This window comes from Netta rufina (assembly GCF_964035555.1).
Source record: "Netta rufina genome assembly, chromosome: Z".
Taxonomy (NCBI): Eukaryota; Metazoa; Chordata; class Aves; order Anseriformes; family Anatidae; genus Netta; species Netta rufina.
The window spans coordinates 5,342,479-5,355,915 of NC_140126.1; the positions used below are offsets into that span (position 1 = coordinate 5,342,479).

General features: G+C 47.8%; 1 protein-coding gene across 3 annotated transcripts in view; it reads right to left on the reverse strand.

Annotated features, from left to right (window-relative positions):
- UBAP2 (ubiquitin associated protein 2) overlaps positions 1-6,387 on the reverse strand; it is a 117,572-nt gene extending 111,185 nt beyond the window's left edge. For all 3 annotated transcript variants that reach the window (XM_084305177.1, XM_084305178.1, XM_084305176.1), the window contains exon 1: positions 6,335-6,387. The gene's annotated coding sequence lies outside the window, so the exon portion shown is untranslated. The remainder of the gene's footprint in view (positions 1-6,334) is intronic.
- Between the last annotated feature and the right edge of the window lie 7,050 nt (positions 6,388-13,437).

Sequence of the window (13,437 nt, forward strand, 5' to 3'; positions counted from 1 at the left end):
TGATAAGGGCACCTGTAACAGTAAAACCAGTTCCCAGCCACCCACCTCTCCCTCGGGTCCTGATGAGGGAAACGATGATGGCTCCAGCTGCCACGCTCCCCCATTTGTTCTCTCCTGCAGCCGGTTCCCATCCCAAACAGCCACTTAGCCTCTGCTAGGTGGAAAAGCTTTTCGTTACCACAGCCTGACTCAATGTTCAAAACCTGCTTGTTCTGGCCTGCAAGGTAAGATGCGTCACTCAGTGTGTTTTAATGCTCAAATTTTGCTTAGATATTAAAATCAACTGAAAAGGGAGAGTTCTGAGGTTCCTTGCCCTATGTTTGATCATATTTTCCAATAAACAGGTCATTTCACAACTACAGAAGCTTAGGATGCCTCCTATTGAAGAGTTATTTTAATGGATTTGTTTACTGAGATGAAATAAAGAAGTTAAAAAAAATTCTCTTTGCTCACTCCCATGACTCAAGCACTCCCCAATAATCGACAGAATCAGCAAGGGAGATAAAGCATAAATATTTGAGCAAAGTTTCCTACCAGAAACTAAATCTCACTGAGGTTTCATTTCAGAGGACTGCACAAAAAGGGCTGTCTCAGCTTTTCTCAGATTCAAGATCCCCAACTATTAAATACTTTTAGCCATCTAACTTTGTTTTAACCTTTGTCTACAGCTGGGAAGGGGGATCCTTGGGTTTGGGGGAAGATGGCTGCATTTGCAAGAACTGGAAGAATAGGTCAATCCAGTTCACTCTTATTTTATTTGTCTAATTCTGGAAAGTTTCGGCTTTATGCTCATTAAAAAGTAATTTCAAAAGCCATGTTGACACACAGAGCTTCATAAAACAGGCTGCTTGGTATACAAAAGTACAAGAAGAACTCACCCTAACCTTTCGCAAAAGGTAAGTGCACATTAAACCCTCATTGACAAAGCATGCAATTCCTAGACAGAACATACGTGGGACTTGGGCAATGTTATCACTCCCAGACGATCAAATGTTTGACCCATTTCCCTCACAGAACTGCTGAATTACAGCCCTCAGATCAGCTAGCACCGAGACACCCAATTACCCCTTATTTACAAGCAAAGAAATCACTCTGATTTAAAATACCTTACTGCATTTTCACAGCATTTTCCTACACTCATCTCCAGCGCCCACTCAACTTTCCACCTGCAAGCAGTCACGGATGACTGTTACCACCGCCCCTCCTAAACTCCATCCCTAATCCACCGCCTTCTCAAAGGCGTGCAGGAACAGATGGCATTGGGTTTGCCCGAAGGACTACGGATTTGTCAAGCAGTTGAACCCAGAGAAGGCAAAGCTTGAGGGGGATGTCATCACTGCATACACAAACCTGAAGGGATGGTGGAAAGACAGAGCCAGGCTCTTTTCGGTGCCCAGTGCCAGGACAAGAGGGAATGGGCACAAGCTGGAACACAGGAGGCTCCGTCTGCACAAAACGAAATGGGTTTTCACTGCACAGGTGCCAGAGCACTGGAACGGGTGGCCCCAAGAGGTTGAGGAGCCTCCCTGCTTGGAGACCTTCAAAAGCCACCTGGACATAGTCCTACCAGCCTGCTGTAGGTGACCTGCTTCAGCAGGGGGTTGGACCAGGTCATCTCCAGACACCCGTTGCCAACCTCAGCCAGTCTGTGGCTGGGTGAAGAAAAAAAAGAGAAGGAAGCCTGAAAACTGGAAAGCTGTTATCAAAAATGCCCCACAAGCAGCTTCATTTGAGACAACTTTTAAGCTCCAGCAACTCTGCTCAGACAGTCACAAGGAAAAGTGAAAGCCTAATCATTTCTGCAATTAAACCAGGCAGTGCAAGAGTCATTAAGACTTTAATCCAGCAACACATCAAGAGATGAAACGGTAGTCAATGAAGACTGGAGTACGCGTATACAGTTGCAAGGAATTGCATATTTGCAATGATAACAGAACTATTCGAGAAAGATAACACATCTTTTCCTAAGATGCAAAGCAAAGTTCCTGGATATGGCTGTTATCTGAACATCAAGAGGCAGCAAAGAAACCCAACAGGTTGAGGACACATAGCAGGAGCCAGGAATTTTTCTCAAACACTTGAAACGACTTCGTTAACTTGCCTCCACCAAGCCCGTAACACCGGATTTCAATTTTAACACCGAATTTCAGACAGCTACCCCTTGGCACCTCACCCATGTTCAAAACACTCAAACCCATTCAGTGGCTATCGAGAGGAAGCAAAACACAAGGTCAGGAAGCACAGCACTGCTCCTCCTCATCACGTTCAGGCACCCAGGGTTGACACCTGTAAGTCTGGTCATCCATATTCATCTTAAAATGGATCACAAGTCAGAGCTCTGAAGAGCGTAGGACTGAAAGCTGGAATTAAAGCCCATCAGCAGAACACATCTGTCCCTCGGGGTACCACCCCTCAAAAGCATGGAGCACAACTTCTCAAGCACAGTCCTGTATGTGCTCTGTACGCACAGCCTGATAGCAGAGCAGGGCTTGGCAGCAGGGTGCCTCGTGCATTCACACTGCTAGAACAGCATGTAAGACAACAGGCACTTTTTTAAATTAAGAAAGAAAATGCAGAATTTCAAAGAGAAAAGACATCAGTGGTTGCCTCCAAGGACAGGGAAACACACAGTGTGATAATACAAAATATCAGTCTAGTGTTTACCATAAAATAGCCGTGATTCAGTTAACATTTAGAACCAAACAGAAAGAGGAAACAGGAAAGATTTAAAAGCCATATGCTCTGTTCTACATTATTATATCCACTATTCTCAAAATACTTGTCATTAAATAGTTTTCTCAAAAGGAATCTCAATATAGTCTCTAAAGGATCACCCTCTGAATACCTACTTCTAGGAACAACATTGTAGTCATGGAAAATAGCACTGAAGTGTTCTAGATGAGACCTATGCCACACAGCAACACTGCAGAAAGACTTCCTCTCTACGCAGCTAGCCATTAACAATACTTAGAAACACGGGCACAGCTACAGAATTCAAACTTTACACCTTTAACCACGGGGCTGCCTAACACAGTAATAAAAACTTTAATTAAACTGGGTTAGAAAAGTGCAAATCTGATGGCTCAGATCTGGAGGTTAGGAAGAAAGTATCTGTGCTGTCTTCACATAACTTTGGAGTTAAATACTAAATGACTCTGGAAAATAAATTCTGCCAAACCTGCATCTTCTGCAGAGCTGGAATAAATTGCGTTTCCTGTGTGACAAAGAAAAAAACAAACAATAACAAACAAGTTCACCATACAAGTACAACTAAGGGCAAACTGTAAGTTTTGCGAAAGATCAAAGCTCCCCCAACATGAGAAACATTTCATTGGTTTTAACACAAAATTGCTATGCTTAACCAGGTTATGGACTCCTCCAAGCTCACCTGCTGGAAGACCTGATTTAACGAGCTGGGAAGGGAAGGGAAAAATGCTCAACAAGTTTCTTCAAAAGAAGCCACAGCATCTTGCAGCTCCCACAAAGACAAGAGAATTACTGCAAGGGAATTGAGAGTTACAAACAACTCTGCCCAGTGGAGCTGTGCAAAGTTGGTCACATAACCTGTATCTTGCCAGCTCTACAATCTGGAGAGAACACCAACAAAACAACACGCTCAGCAAGAGTTAAGATGCAGTAAAAGCAAGCTGAGCAAGCCATGAGATCTCAGGCAGAGTGTACCAGCTTTAGTCTGCCTGTCTGCAGCCACTGTTCACTCCTCACAGTACTGAGAAGTCATGGGGGGAAAAGGGCTGAAGGTAACGCACTTGTGAAATAGATTGCAAGAGCCCCCGGGTGGACTGGGAGCTCTGACAGTTGGCTGGCCAAAATTAAAGAGTGTGGCCTTTCATGTTAGAGCAAAGCAGAGAAACCTTTTGTACAATTTTTTGGAAAATGTGAACCTTAAGTAATTGCAGAGGAGCTTCTTCACAACCTTTCATCCCACCTTGCATTTTAAAGAGCATAAGCTGTTTAGGGAAGCTGTATGAAAGACAGTACAAGCCCAAACTAGGTCCCTGAAAAGCAAAGAGTACGCAATGGGCTACCAGCGAGCAGACCGCATCGGAAAACTAAAATAAATAAAAGCTCCAGCAGAAGGACAACATTGAAATAGGTGTTACTTGTATTTCCTCTAGCTCCTTCTAGTCACTAGTTTTGAAGCATACAAATATAACACCAAGTTTCTTTTCATCTGTCATCTAATGAGGAGGACAAGTCACTGGGCTTCTCTTTTACCAAGGTCATATGAGGCTGCTGCAAATCTGAAAGCAGGACACATTTTTTCAGAGTCCTGCTCCTGTGCTTTTATCAAACAAGATCAAAGATAGAAAACAAATAGGTACCTTTTATTTATCTTTTTTACTCTTTGACAAAGAACCTATTGGTATTAAGCAGTACCAAAACTGTAAGTAAATACTACTAGTAACACTAATAATTGCCAGACTATTTATATGCCATGATATGTACATTTCTGAAGCACTATTAATCATCATATTATTCTGCTGTGATCACTATCACTAGGGGGACACCAGCAACAAAAATGAAACAGAGCAGAAATGGTATTTAATGAGGACAACATCATATAGAAGTCCACGAAAGAAATAGAAAACATCAAGAATTACTTCTACAACTCCAAAAAAAAAAAAAAAAAACCAACAACAACTAAAAAAGGAGAACTTAAAAAAATAAAACCAAGAAACAGTAGATTCTAGTAAATGGCAAGATTTTGATGATGGGATTTTTCTTAGCTTCCCCCTAGGTTGTAGCAGTAAATCAAACTCCGATCTGGAACAGTCAAATCCTTTTGCAACTCATGGCACCAGGAGCTTTTTCGAAGCCTAGCCAAAACAATGCAAGTGAAACTGCCTACATTCCTGAATTTCTCTGGTTTTGTTTTTATTAAAGAATTTTGTAATCAATAGGCTGATAAAAATGCAGCTAGAATAAAGGAGAGCAGAGCTTGCCCAATTCCCACTCCTCCCTCCCTCCTTGAAGTTCCCAAAAGCTCGCCCATTTTCCAGACTACACATCAACATCAGTTTACACCAGTTAATCCAGTTCCTCCGTGTAACCCTCCAGGAGTCCCAAAACATCATTAACGCTGCAAGCTGATTGAGCCTCCCTTGCTCCAAAGTTACCTAGGGTAAGGTTAAAAATAAAATTCCTTAAACAAGTTGGGTCAAACCACCACCAACAGAGAGCTCAGGCTGAGTGAGGCACAAATACTGAGTCAGTCAGGTAGGAATCCTGAACCCCAGATTCCTCCGGAGAACGCGGTACAACTGCGGGAACCGCTGAAGGGAGGGAGGGAGGGAGGGGGTGCTGGTAAATATGAAAAATAAATAAATAAATAGATAGATAAATAAATAAACGAAAAGCGGCCGAGCTGCTGCTGCCGCTCGCCGTGCAGGGCTCCATTTCAGCGGAAAGTGCAACTCCTCCGGGCCTGCACATCCTCACAACCTCCCCCCACACACACACACCTCCCCACCTCACCTCCCTCACATCCAGCTCCGATTTCTGCCCTTGGAAAAAAAAAAATAAATAAGTAATACATAAAATAAAATAAATAAAATAAAATCACCTCGACCTGGTGGCGGTTTGCTCCCTGCGGTCACCACCGGCTCCAGCCGGGAGCACCGGGCCCTGCGCACCCCCCCCCCCCCCACACACACACACAACCCCGGGCCCGGCCTCAGCTCCTGCTCCCGGCTCCCCAACCCCCCCCCCCCACACACACAGACCCCGGGGCGATGGGGGGCACCTCTCCCCGCCACCCCCAGCCCCGAGGGGACCCCCGGCAGGGGGAGCACAAAATGGAGCGGGGTTGGGTTTGGGGTTGGGATTAGGTTTGGGGAGGGGGGGGGAGGGAGGGGGGGCTCCCCCTGCTGAGCCCCCCTCAGAGCCGGGCCCGAGCGTTACCGAGCGGCGCCGGACGTTACCGAACCGCGCGGCGGTTACGTGAGGGGAGGGGGGGGGGGGGGGGGAGCGGGAGGGGAGGGAGGGGGGGGGTGGTGGTGGAGGAGGGGAGGGGGGGGGGGGGTTGGCGCGCGCTCCCCCCCCCCCCCCCCCCCCCGGTACCTGCCCAATGTGCTCACAAAGCAGCAGCGCCCACCGCCGTCACGTGACCTCCTCGCCTCCACGCGCGCGCCTCTCTCTCTCTCTCTCCCCCCCACCCTCCTCCTCCTCCTCCTCCTCCTCCTCCTCCTCCTCCTCCTCCTCCTCGTCACGTGACACCGCACGCGCGCCTCTCCCCCCCCCCCCCTTTTTTTTTTTTTTTTTTTTTTATCCCCCCCCCCCCTCCCCGTCCCCGCGCGCCGCGGCCCTCACGCACCAGCAGCGCGCGCCCATCCGCCGGCCCTTCCGCCTCGGCCCCCCTCCCGCCCCGGCACCACGTGAGCTAAGGCGAGGGAAAGCCCCGCCCCTTCCCCCGCACGTGACCGGGGCACCGCCTGCTCCCGCGCGGCGGAAGGGGAGGGGTGGCCACGCCCCTTCCTAGTGGGAGGGAGGGGGGCGGAGGGGGACCGTTAACGGCCGTAACGGGCAGTGAGGGGGCGTCGCCTCACGCGTCCCTGCTCCAAGTGCCCCCTACCACCAATGTCACCACCAAACCCTGTCCCCAAGCACCACATCCAACCTCTCCTTCAACACCCCCAGGGACGGTGACTCCACCACCTCCTTGGGCAACCTGTCCCAGTGCCTGACTGCTCTTTCTGAGCAGAAATGTCTCCTCATTTCTAGCCTGAACCTCCCCTGGTGCAAATGGAGGCCATTCCCTCTGGTCCTATCACTAGTTATCTGTGAGCAGAGGCTGACCCCCAGCTCCCCACACTTTCCGTTCAGGTAGCTGTAGAGAGCCATAAGCTCTGCCCAGAGCCTCCTCCAGACTGAACACCCTCATTCCCTCATCTGCTCCTCACAGGACTTGTGCTCCAGGCCCTTCACCAGCTTCACAGCCCTTCTCTGGACATGCTCCAGGCCCTCGAGGTCTTTCCTGTTGCGAGGGACCCAAAACAACACAGCACTCGAGGTGCGGCCTCACCAGAGCAGAGTACAGCGGGACAATCACCTCCCTGGTCCTGCTGGCCGCTCTATTCCTCATACTATTCTGGAAGCCAACACAAGCTCAGGGTTTTACAGAGCCCCGCTGGTCCTTCTCCAGTTATTTCACTCCCAGAGGTTTCACCACAGTCCCATTTGGAGTCCCAAGTTGTCCTCATGCACAGAAAATAAAAGGGTTCTGTTACTGTCACTTGCCATGCCTGCTGAGAGCAATGCTCAAACAGTACAGAAATGGGAACCAGTTTTGCACTGATGTTATTTGCAGTTAAATGCAGTTTAACCTATATCATATTATATTGCACCCGTATTATGTGAAGTTAAAAATTGAGTGAAATCCAGCTGGCAACCAGTCCCAAGTGGTGCTCCCCAGGGGCCAGTGTTGGGACCCATTCTCTTTAATACCTTTATGGATGATTTGGACGAGGGAATTGCATGTACCCTCAGTAAGTTTGCCAATGACACCAAGTTGGGGGAAAGTGTCGATCTGCCTCAGGGTATGAAGGCCCTGCAGAGGGACCTGGACAGGTCGGATCGATGGGCAGAGGCCAGTGGGAGGACGTTCAATGTGGCTAAGTGCCGGCTCCTGCCCTTCGGTCACAACAACCCCATCGTCCCCCTGCACTCTGGTTCCCAGCTGGATGCGGTGATCGTCCCCCTGTACTCTGCCTTGAGTGCTGTGTTTGGGCCCCTCACAACAGGAAAGACCTCAAGGGCCTGGAGCGTGTCCAGAGAAGGGCTGTGAAGCTGATGAGGGGCCTGGAGCACAAGTCCTGTGAGAAGCAGCTGAGGGAACTGGGGGTGTTCAGTCTGGAGAAGAGGAGGCTCGGGACAGAGCTTATGGCTCTCTACAGCTACCTGAAAGGAAGGTGTGGGTAGCTGGGGGTCAGCCTCTGCTCACAGATAGCTAGCAATAGGACTACAGGGAATGGGCTCAAGTTGCACCAGGAGAGGTTCAGGGTGGAAATGAGGAGACATTTCTCAGAAAGAGCAGTCAGGCACTGGGACGGGTTGCGCAGGGAGGTGGTGGCATCACCGTCCCTGGGGGTGTTGAAGGAAAGGTTGGGCGTGGTGCTTGGAGACAGGGTTCAGTGGGTGACAGTGGTGGTAGGGGGATGGTTGGAGCAGATGATCCTGGAGGTATTTTTCCAACCTTAATGATTCTGTGATTCTATGATTTTTTTAAGCATTAGGCTCTTTGGCTGGGCTGAACACAGGGAGGCACCACATTGACATGGAGGATTCTCAGAAGGCGTCATGGCAAGGGATAGCTGCAACGCAGGAGGATGCCAGAGAGTGATGGAGAGCTGTGAGGGGGTGACAGAGCAGAGCATGTGAGAGCACTTGGTGCAGCTTCTGGCAGCACACCCAAGTAAGAAGTGGCAACCCCAACTGCATGGTGACAGCACAGGTGACAAGGCACTGAGGTAGTTTGACTCCCCAAGACGGGGAATTTCAGGTTCTGAGCCAGGAAAAGAGACAACTTGGATCCTTTCAAATTTATCCTGCTGTGCAGTTTTAACACTGGGTTCTGTACCATGCCTCTGTTTGTCTGAAGTGTAGCAGATATACCCTTCTGGCATTTCTTCGTCCTTCGTGCTGGCATATTAAGGGAGGGCTTGCTTATTCTCGGTGGAATCGGTCCCCGTTTGGCTTTCTGCTGAGCAGGTGGGGTTGGTAAAGGTGACTGGAGCACACCAGGTAGCAGAATGTTTGTTCAGCCCCTGGCACCTCAATGTGTATGTCGCCCGATTTCGACCTTTTCTGTGGTCTTATTTCCTTTGCTGCTGTTTCCTCATCCTCTGTCCCTTGACCTCCCTTGGCTCTCCACTTAAGTAGAGAGGGCATCAAATCTCATTTTACCGTAAGCAATATCTGAAAATTAATCAGTGTTGTTTGTGCTTCTGCCCTTTTAGCTTAGAGTACACAGATGTAGGTGGCCAGCATCCTGGACTGACCTTGTTGTTTATTACAACAAGATGGCAGGAGCTACACCAGTTCCTACAGGATGGAAGCAGCAAGACCTCCCTATTCCCCATCTTTTCCCAATAAAACACAGGTGCCCTTAGAGCTGAATTGAAATTCAGACCAAAGAGTGCACAGGTAGTGTTGATTCTCTGCAGGCAACTGTTGATATTTTGTTAGATTACTGTTGGGGGGAGGGAATTAATTATAGCTCCAAACAAAGTTTCGCAAGCTTTGTGACAAACATGTCTGTGGCTCCATAATCTGTGCGGATTTAATCAGTATTATTAGCATTTTTTCATCATGACTTGGCAATCCTTTGCTAATCAATATGGATATTTGATGTGCAGCATGCAACAACAAAGGCTGAGAGCTCTTGGGATGCTCTAGTCAGATGGTGTCGTGCCAGCTGGAGGATGTCTCTGAATATCACACAGAATCCAGCCTGGGAGCGTTTGGAATAAGAGAGAATTAAACAAGGATACTGGGACAAAAAGCATTGTAGACTTCTCTCTACTGTGCATGGAGTAAATGCAAATAAGAAGATGAAGTATTTCACTGCCAAAGCTTCCAGAGGGGAGGAATGAAGGAATTCCTTTATTGTATTCCTTTGGGAGGCTGCAGTCAGAGACCCTTGCTCTGAACGTTCAGCACATCAGGGTTCAAAGAGGAGACCCTGCACTAAACACCGCAAAGGTTTGACAAGGCCTGGCAGGCAAACCTTACCTACTTAGCTATTTAACTCACTTCCCTCTGCCTATGTCAGCACTTTGTCTGCCATTTCAATGATTTGTGACCTTTTCAGTTTTCCAGCTACTAAAGAATAATCTTGTGAAGGTGCAAATCCCTCCAGACTGCATGTGTAAGCTTTCTTCAGGCTTGCTTTTCTTAGTCACCTATGGCAGATTTCTTAGAATAGGCAGTCCTGAAAAAAGTCTCCTTGTTCCACGGGCTGAAAAACACCAATTTGGTGCTTTGACATTCTACTTGCCAAAGGGGAAGGAGGGGAAAAAAAAAAACACTTGTGTTAAGAATATCACCCTGTTACTGATTCAGAAGTCCATTCTACTTCTGCATTACAGACAGTAAGTGAAAACCATCTATTCTTCAGGGGCTCAGGCTGCAAGTAGACCATCCCTCATCATGCTAACACTCACTTCTACTTTCTACACTACCCCTGTCTCTTGGACTGATCAGACAATTACTCCAGCTGAGCTGGAGTTCAGAGAAGGTTTTCACAACTTAGTCTGAAGTTTGTATTTCCTTTGTGCCTGTTCTTTTTTTTTTTTTTTCCCCAGTTTTATCACCTGATCTAATAAAAATAGTGCTCTTCTCTGCAGATCGTTCTTACAGCCTTAACCTGTGACACCTGCATCAACAACACTATCTGTCTCCAAAATGCTCTCTGGTAGCCTCAGAGAGCCGACGCAATCCAGTTGTACTTAGATTCTGTAAGGAAGAGGCTCCATGTGAAGAAACCAAACTCAGGTTTGAGTTGAGTTTGCAGGGAATTAGGAATTCTCTCTGGTTATAGCAGAACAATTGAAAGTCTTGAATGCAAAGTGGAGTTGTGTTGAGATGTGTTACCCCTGGGTGTCCCAGGGATTGCTGGTACACGTAGACTTGGGGTGAAACTCCAAAGCTGCTGTCTACAAATGTGATGTGGTGTATTTGACTGTGTTAATGTGCATGCAGAAGCAAGGCTTCAGCAGCATTTGTACTGGAAAGAATAGCCATTTGAGTTGTGGAACCAACTTCTAGCATAGATGCCATTCATTGATTCACAGCATTAAGGGCAGAAAGGGTAATGATATCATTGTCTGGCCTTCATATAGCCCAGGCTATTAAAATTCCTAACATCTGTGGGCTGCATCACTCTGTCCTGTCTCAGCATCATCCTGGGAATTCGTGCTGGACTGCCCGATCCCCCTTCCAGGGTCGGTGTGTGCCTGGTCAGACCCTCTGCTGTAGGTGTTGCCTGCAGCCCTTGGTCCGGGTTTACCTTGTCGTTTGGCAGCATGAGCAAGATGATGCACTTCCATGTGACGAGATTCTGGAATTGCTCAATACAACTGCCTTATCCCCCTTGTTGTTCTCCTTTCCTCCAGTCTTTTTCACAAAAAACCTGCAGTGATTTTGTACTTACTGAGGAGACTTCAGCACGTCCAAGCCTGATTCTGATCCTGCAGAACTCCGCAGTAAACACCCATTTTGGGGAAGGATGTTGGCAGTTGTTATTCCACGCAGTGCATGCTCTAATGGTGAGTGCCAAGTTTGTTCTGTCAAACTCCCCAATTTAATTCTGTGACATGCTCACTGTTACCTTTATCAGCTAAATGATCTGAGAATTAAATAGGCTTTTTTTAACAAGACTTATTTTCCACACAACCCTGTTGCCTGGCATTAATTTTATGTCTAGCCTTGAATTCTCTATGAAGCAAGCCCCTTATCAGTTTTTCATTATTTTGCCTGTGACATCAAGGAAAGTACTCTGCAGGTATCTGGTCACCCTCTGTGCCCTGCTTGAACAGTGGCATGCTTCCAGCCTCTTAAAATTTCCCAAGATTAAAATTATCACTGTGAAGCCAGACATTTCCCTGGCCAGCTCTTAAAGAGCTCTTGGGTGTAGACACCGTAGGGCTGCTGATAGAGCACCACTGCTGACAGGCAGATGTTCCTGCCCACCAGTCAGTCTGAGTTAACACCCGGCTGTTCGTTCTGTCCCAGTGTGACACTTGCATAGTGCTTCCTAGTGGAGAAGGAATTAGTGGAACAGGTATTCCTGGGACACTTTTACTTTCTTACTCACCTGCTAGTGCTTTTAAAACCATCTAGAAGTGGGTTGCTACAATTGCTACAAATTGTTTTTTAAGAGGTTAAAGGTTATTACAAACAGACAAACAACAAATCCTTTTGCTGTTATAGCTTATACCAGTTCCTCTAGCAGAATGGTGTAAATTAATTTATCTGTTTCTTTTCTAAGTTAGGTCACAGGCAACTCATAGTTTATCAACCAAAGACACCAGTTGTTTACATGCAGAGCTAGTTCATTCTGGAATGGCTGATTAGCTGAGCTGCAGCATCCCACAGATGCCAAGCTAGTTCAGGTCCCGGTCACATCAACATCGTCCTGATCCTCTAAAGACTTTCAACCATCCCTGCACCATGTTCCACAGCACAACTTGCATTGCTCTGCCTTTATCAGATGGTTTTTAATGTGCCTAGTGGAATCTCAGTCCCCCCTTACTCCAGATAATGGAGATGTAACTGTAACTGGCACTCACCAGTCACACTGGTGGGTCCGTGGAGAGAAGAAACCGCTGGAACAGTAAAGCTTTTGACGGAAAAAATAAAAAATAAAATCAGGCACTGATTACAGTGGCTGCAAATCTTTCTGCTGAGACTTCAGCATCCCTGGAACATGACCCATGCTCTGTTTATGTCTTTGGCACAAACAGCCCAGGCAACTGTCAAGTTGACCTTTTGACCACAGCTCTATGCTTAAGTCTCGTGGCTTCTCTCTCACCTCTGCCAGCTCATGGTGCACCTCAATGAAGAGGGAAAGCTACTGTCATGTGGGGAATAACTTTAAAGCAGCTGATCAACAGCTCCCAACAGCTCCACGCAGAAGCAGACAGGATGAGTACAGATATGGTTATGAAAAAAACCACTAAACACAACCAGTTTGAGACTTCCCGAAGTGCCGTTCTGCTCGTGCTTCCTTGCTCTGTGACAGCGGTGCCACCAGCTGGCAGGAGCTGACATCCGGAGCCACAAGGATCAGAAACAAAATACAACCCAGCCAGGGAAGTGATGACAGCCAGGCGAACCTGCAGCAGCTGGGCTGGGAGCTGGAGGCAGGCAGCAGATTGAGTGTTGAAAGGGAGGGATAACGTGCACTGCCGCAGGGTTTGTAGTGGGCTGTAAAAGCACGATCGATAACAGCACGGCCCCAGTGCAGTCTCCAGGCCAAGGAATGCAGTGGATCTCACGTTGGATCCACAGCCAGAAATGGTGATGGCCACTCACAGGCATGTCGAGCATGGCCTCTGTGAGAAAGCACCAAGGGAACCTGGAAACATGCTCAATGAAGACCACAGCCACAAAACAGAGGCAGTGAAAGCCCATTCAGTGCAGATCACCTTCTCCACAGAACAGAACAAACTGCTCCATCTGCACAGGGAATGGGACAATGAGGGGACTTGCAAGGTAGGTGACATGACAAGATAGGTGAACACTACTAGAATTAGCTCCTGGGGAAGGATTTGGGTGGTTTAGTGCTGAGATCTGAGCTGGACACACATCTAGGAGGAGGTCCATGAGGACTGTCTTGGGGCTTCCTGAGGCCCTCAGCCATCTCGTCCTTTTTGGTCCGGCATGTCAGCTTGCAGCTACTTGAGGGAGCATCAGATG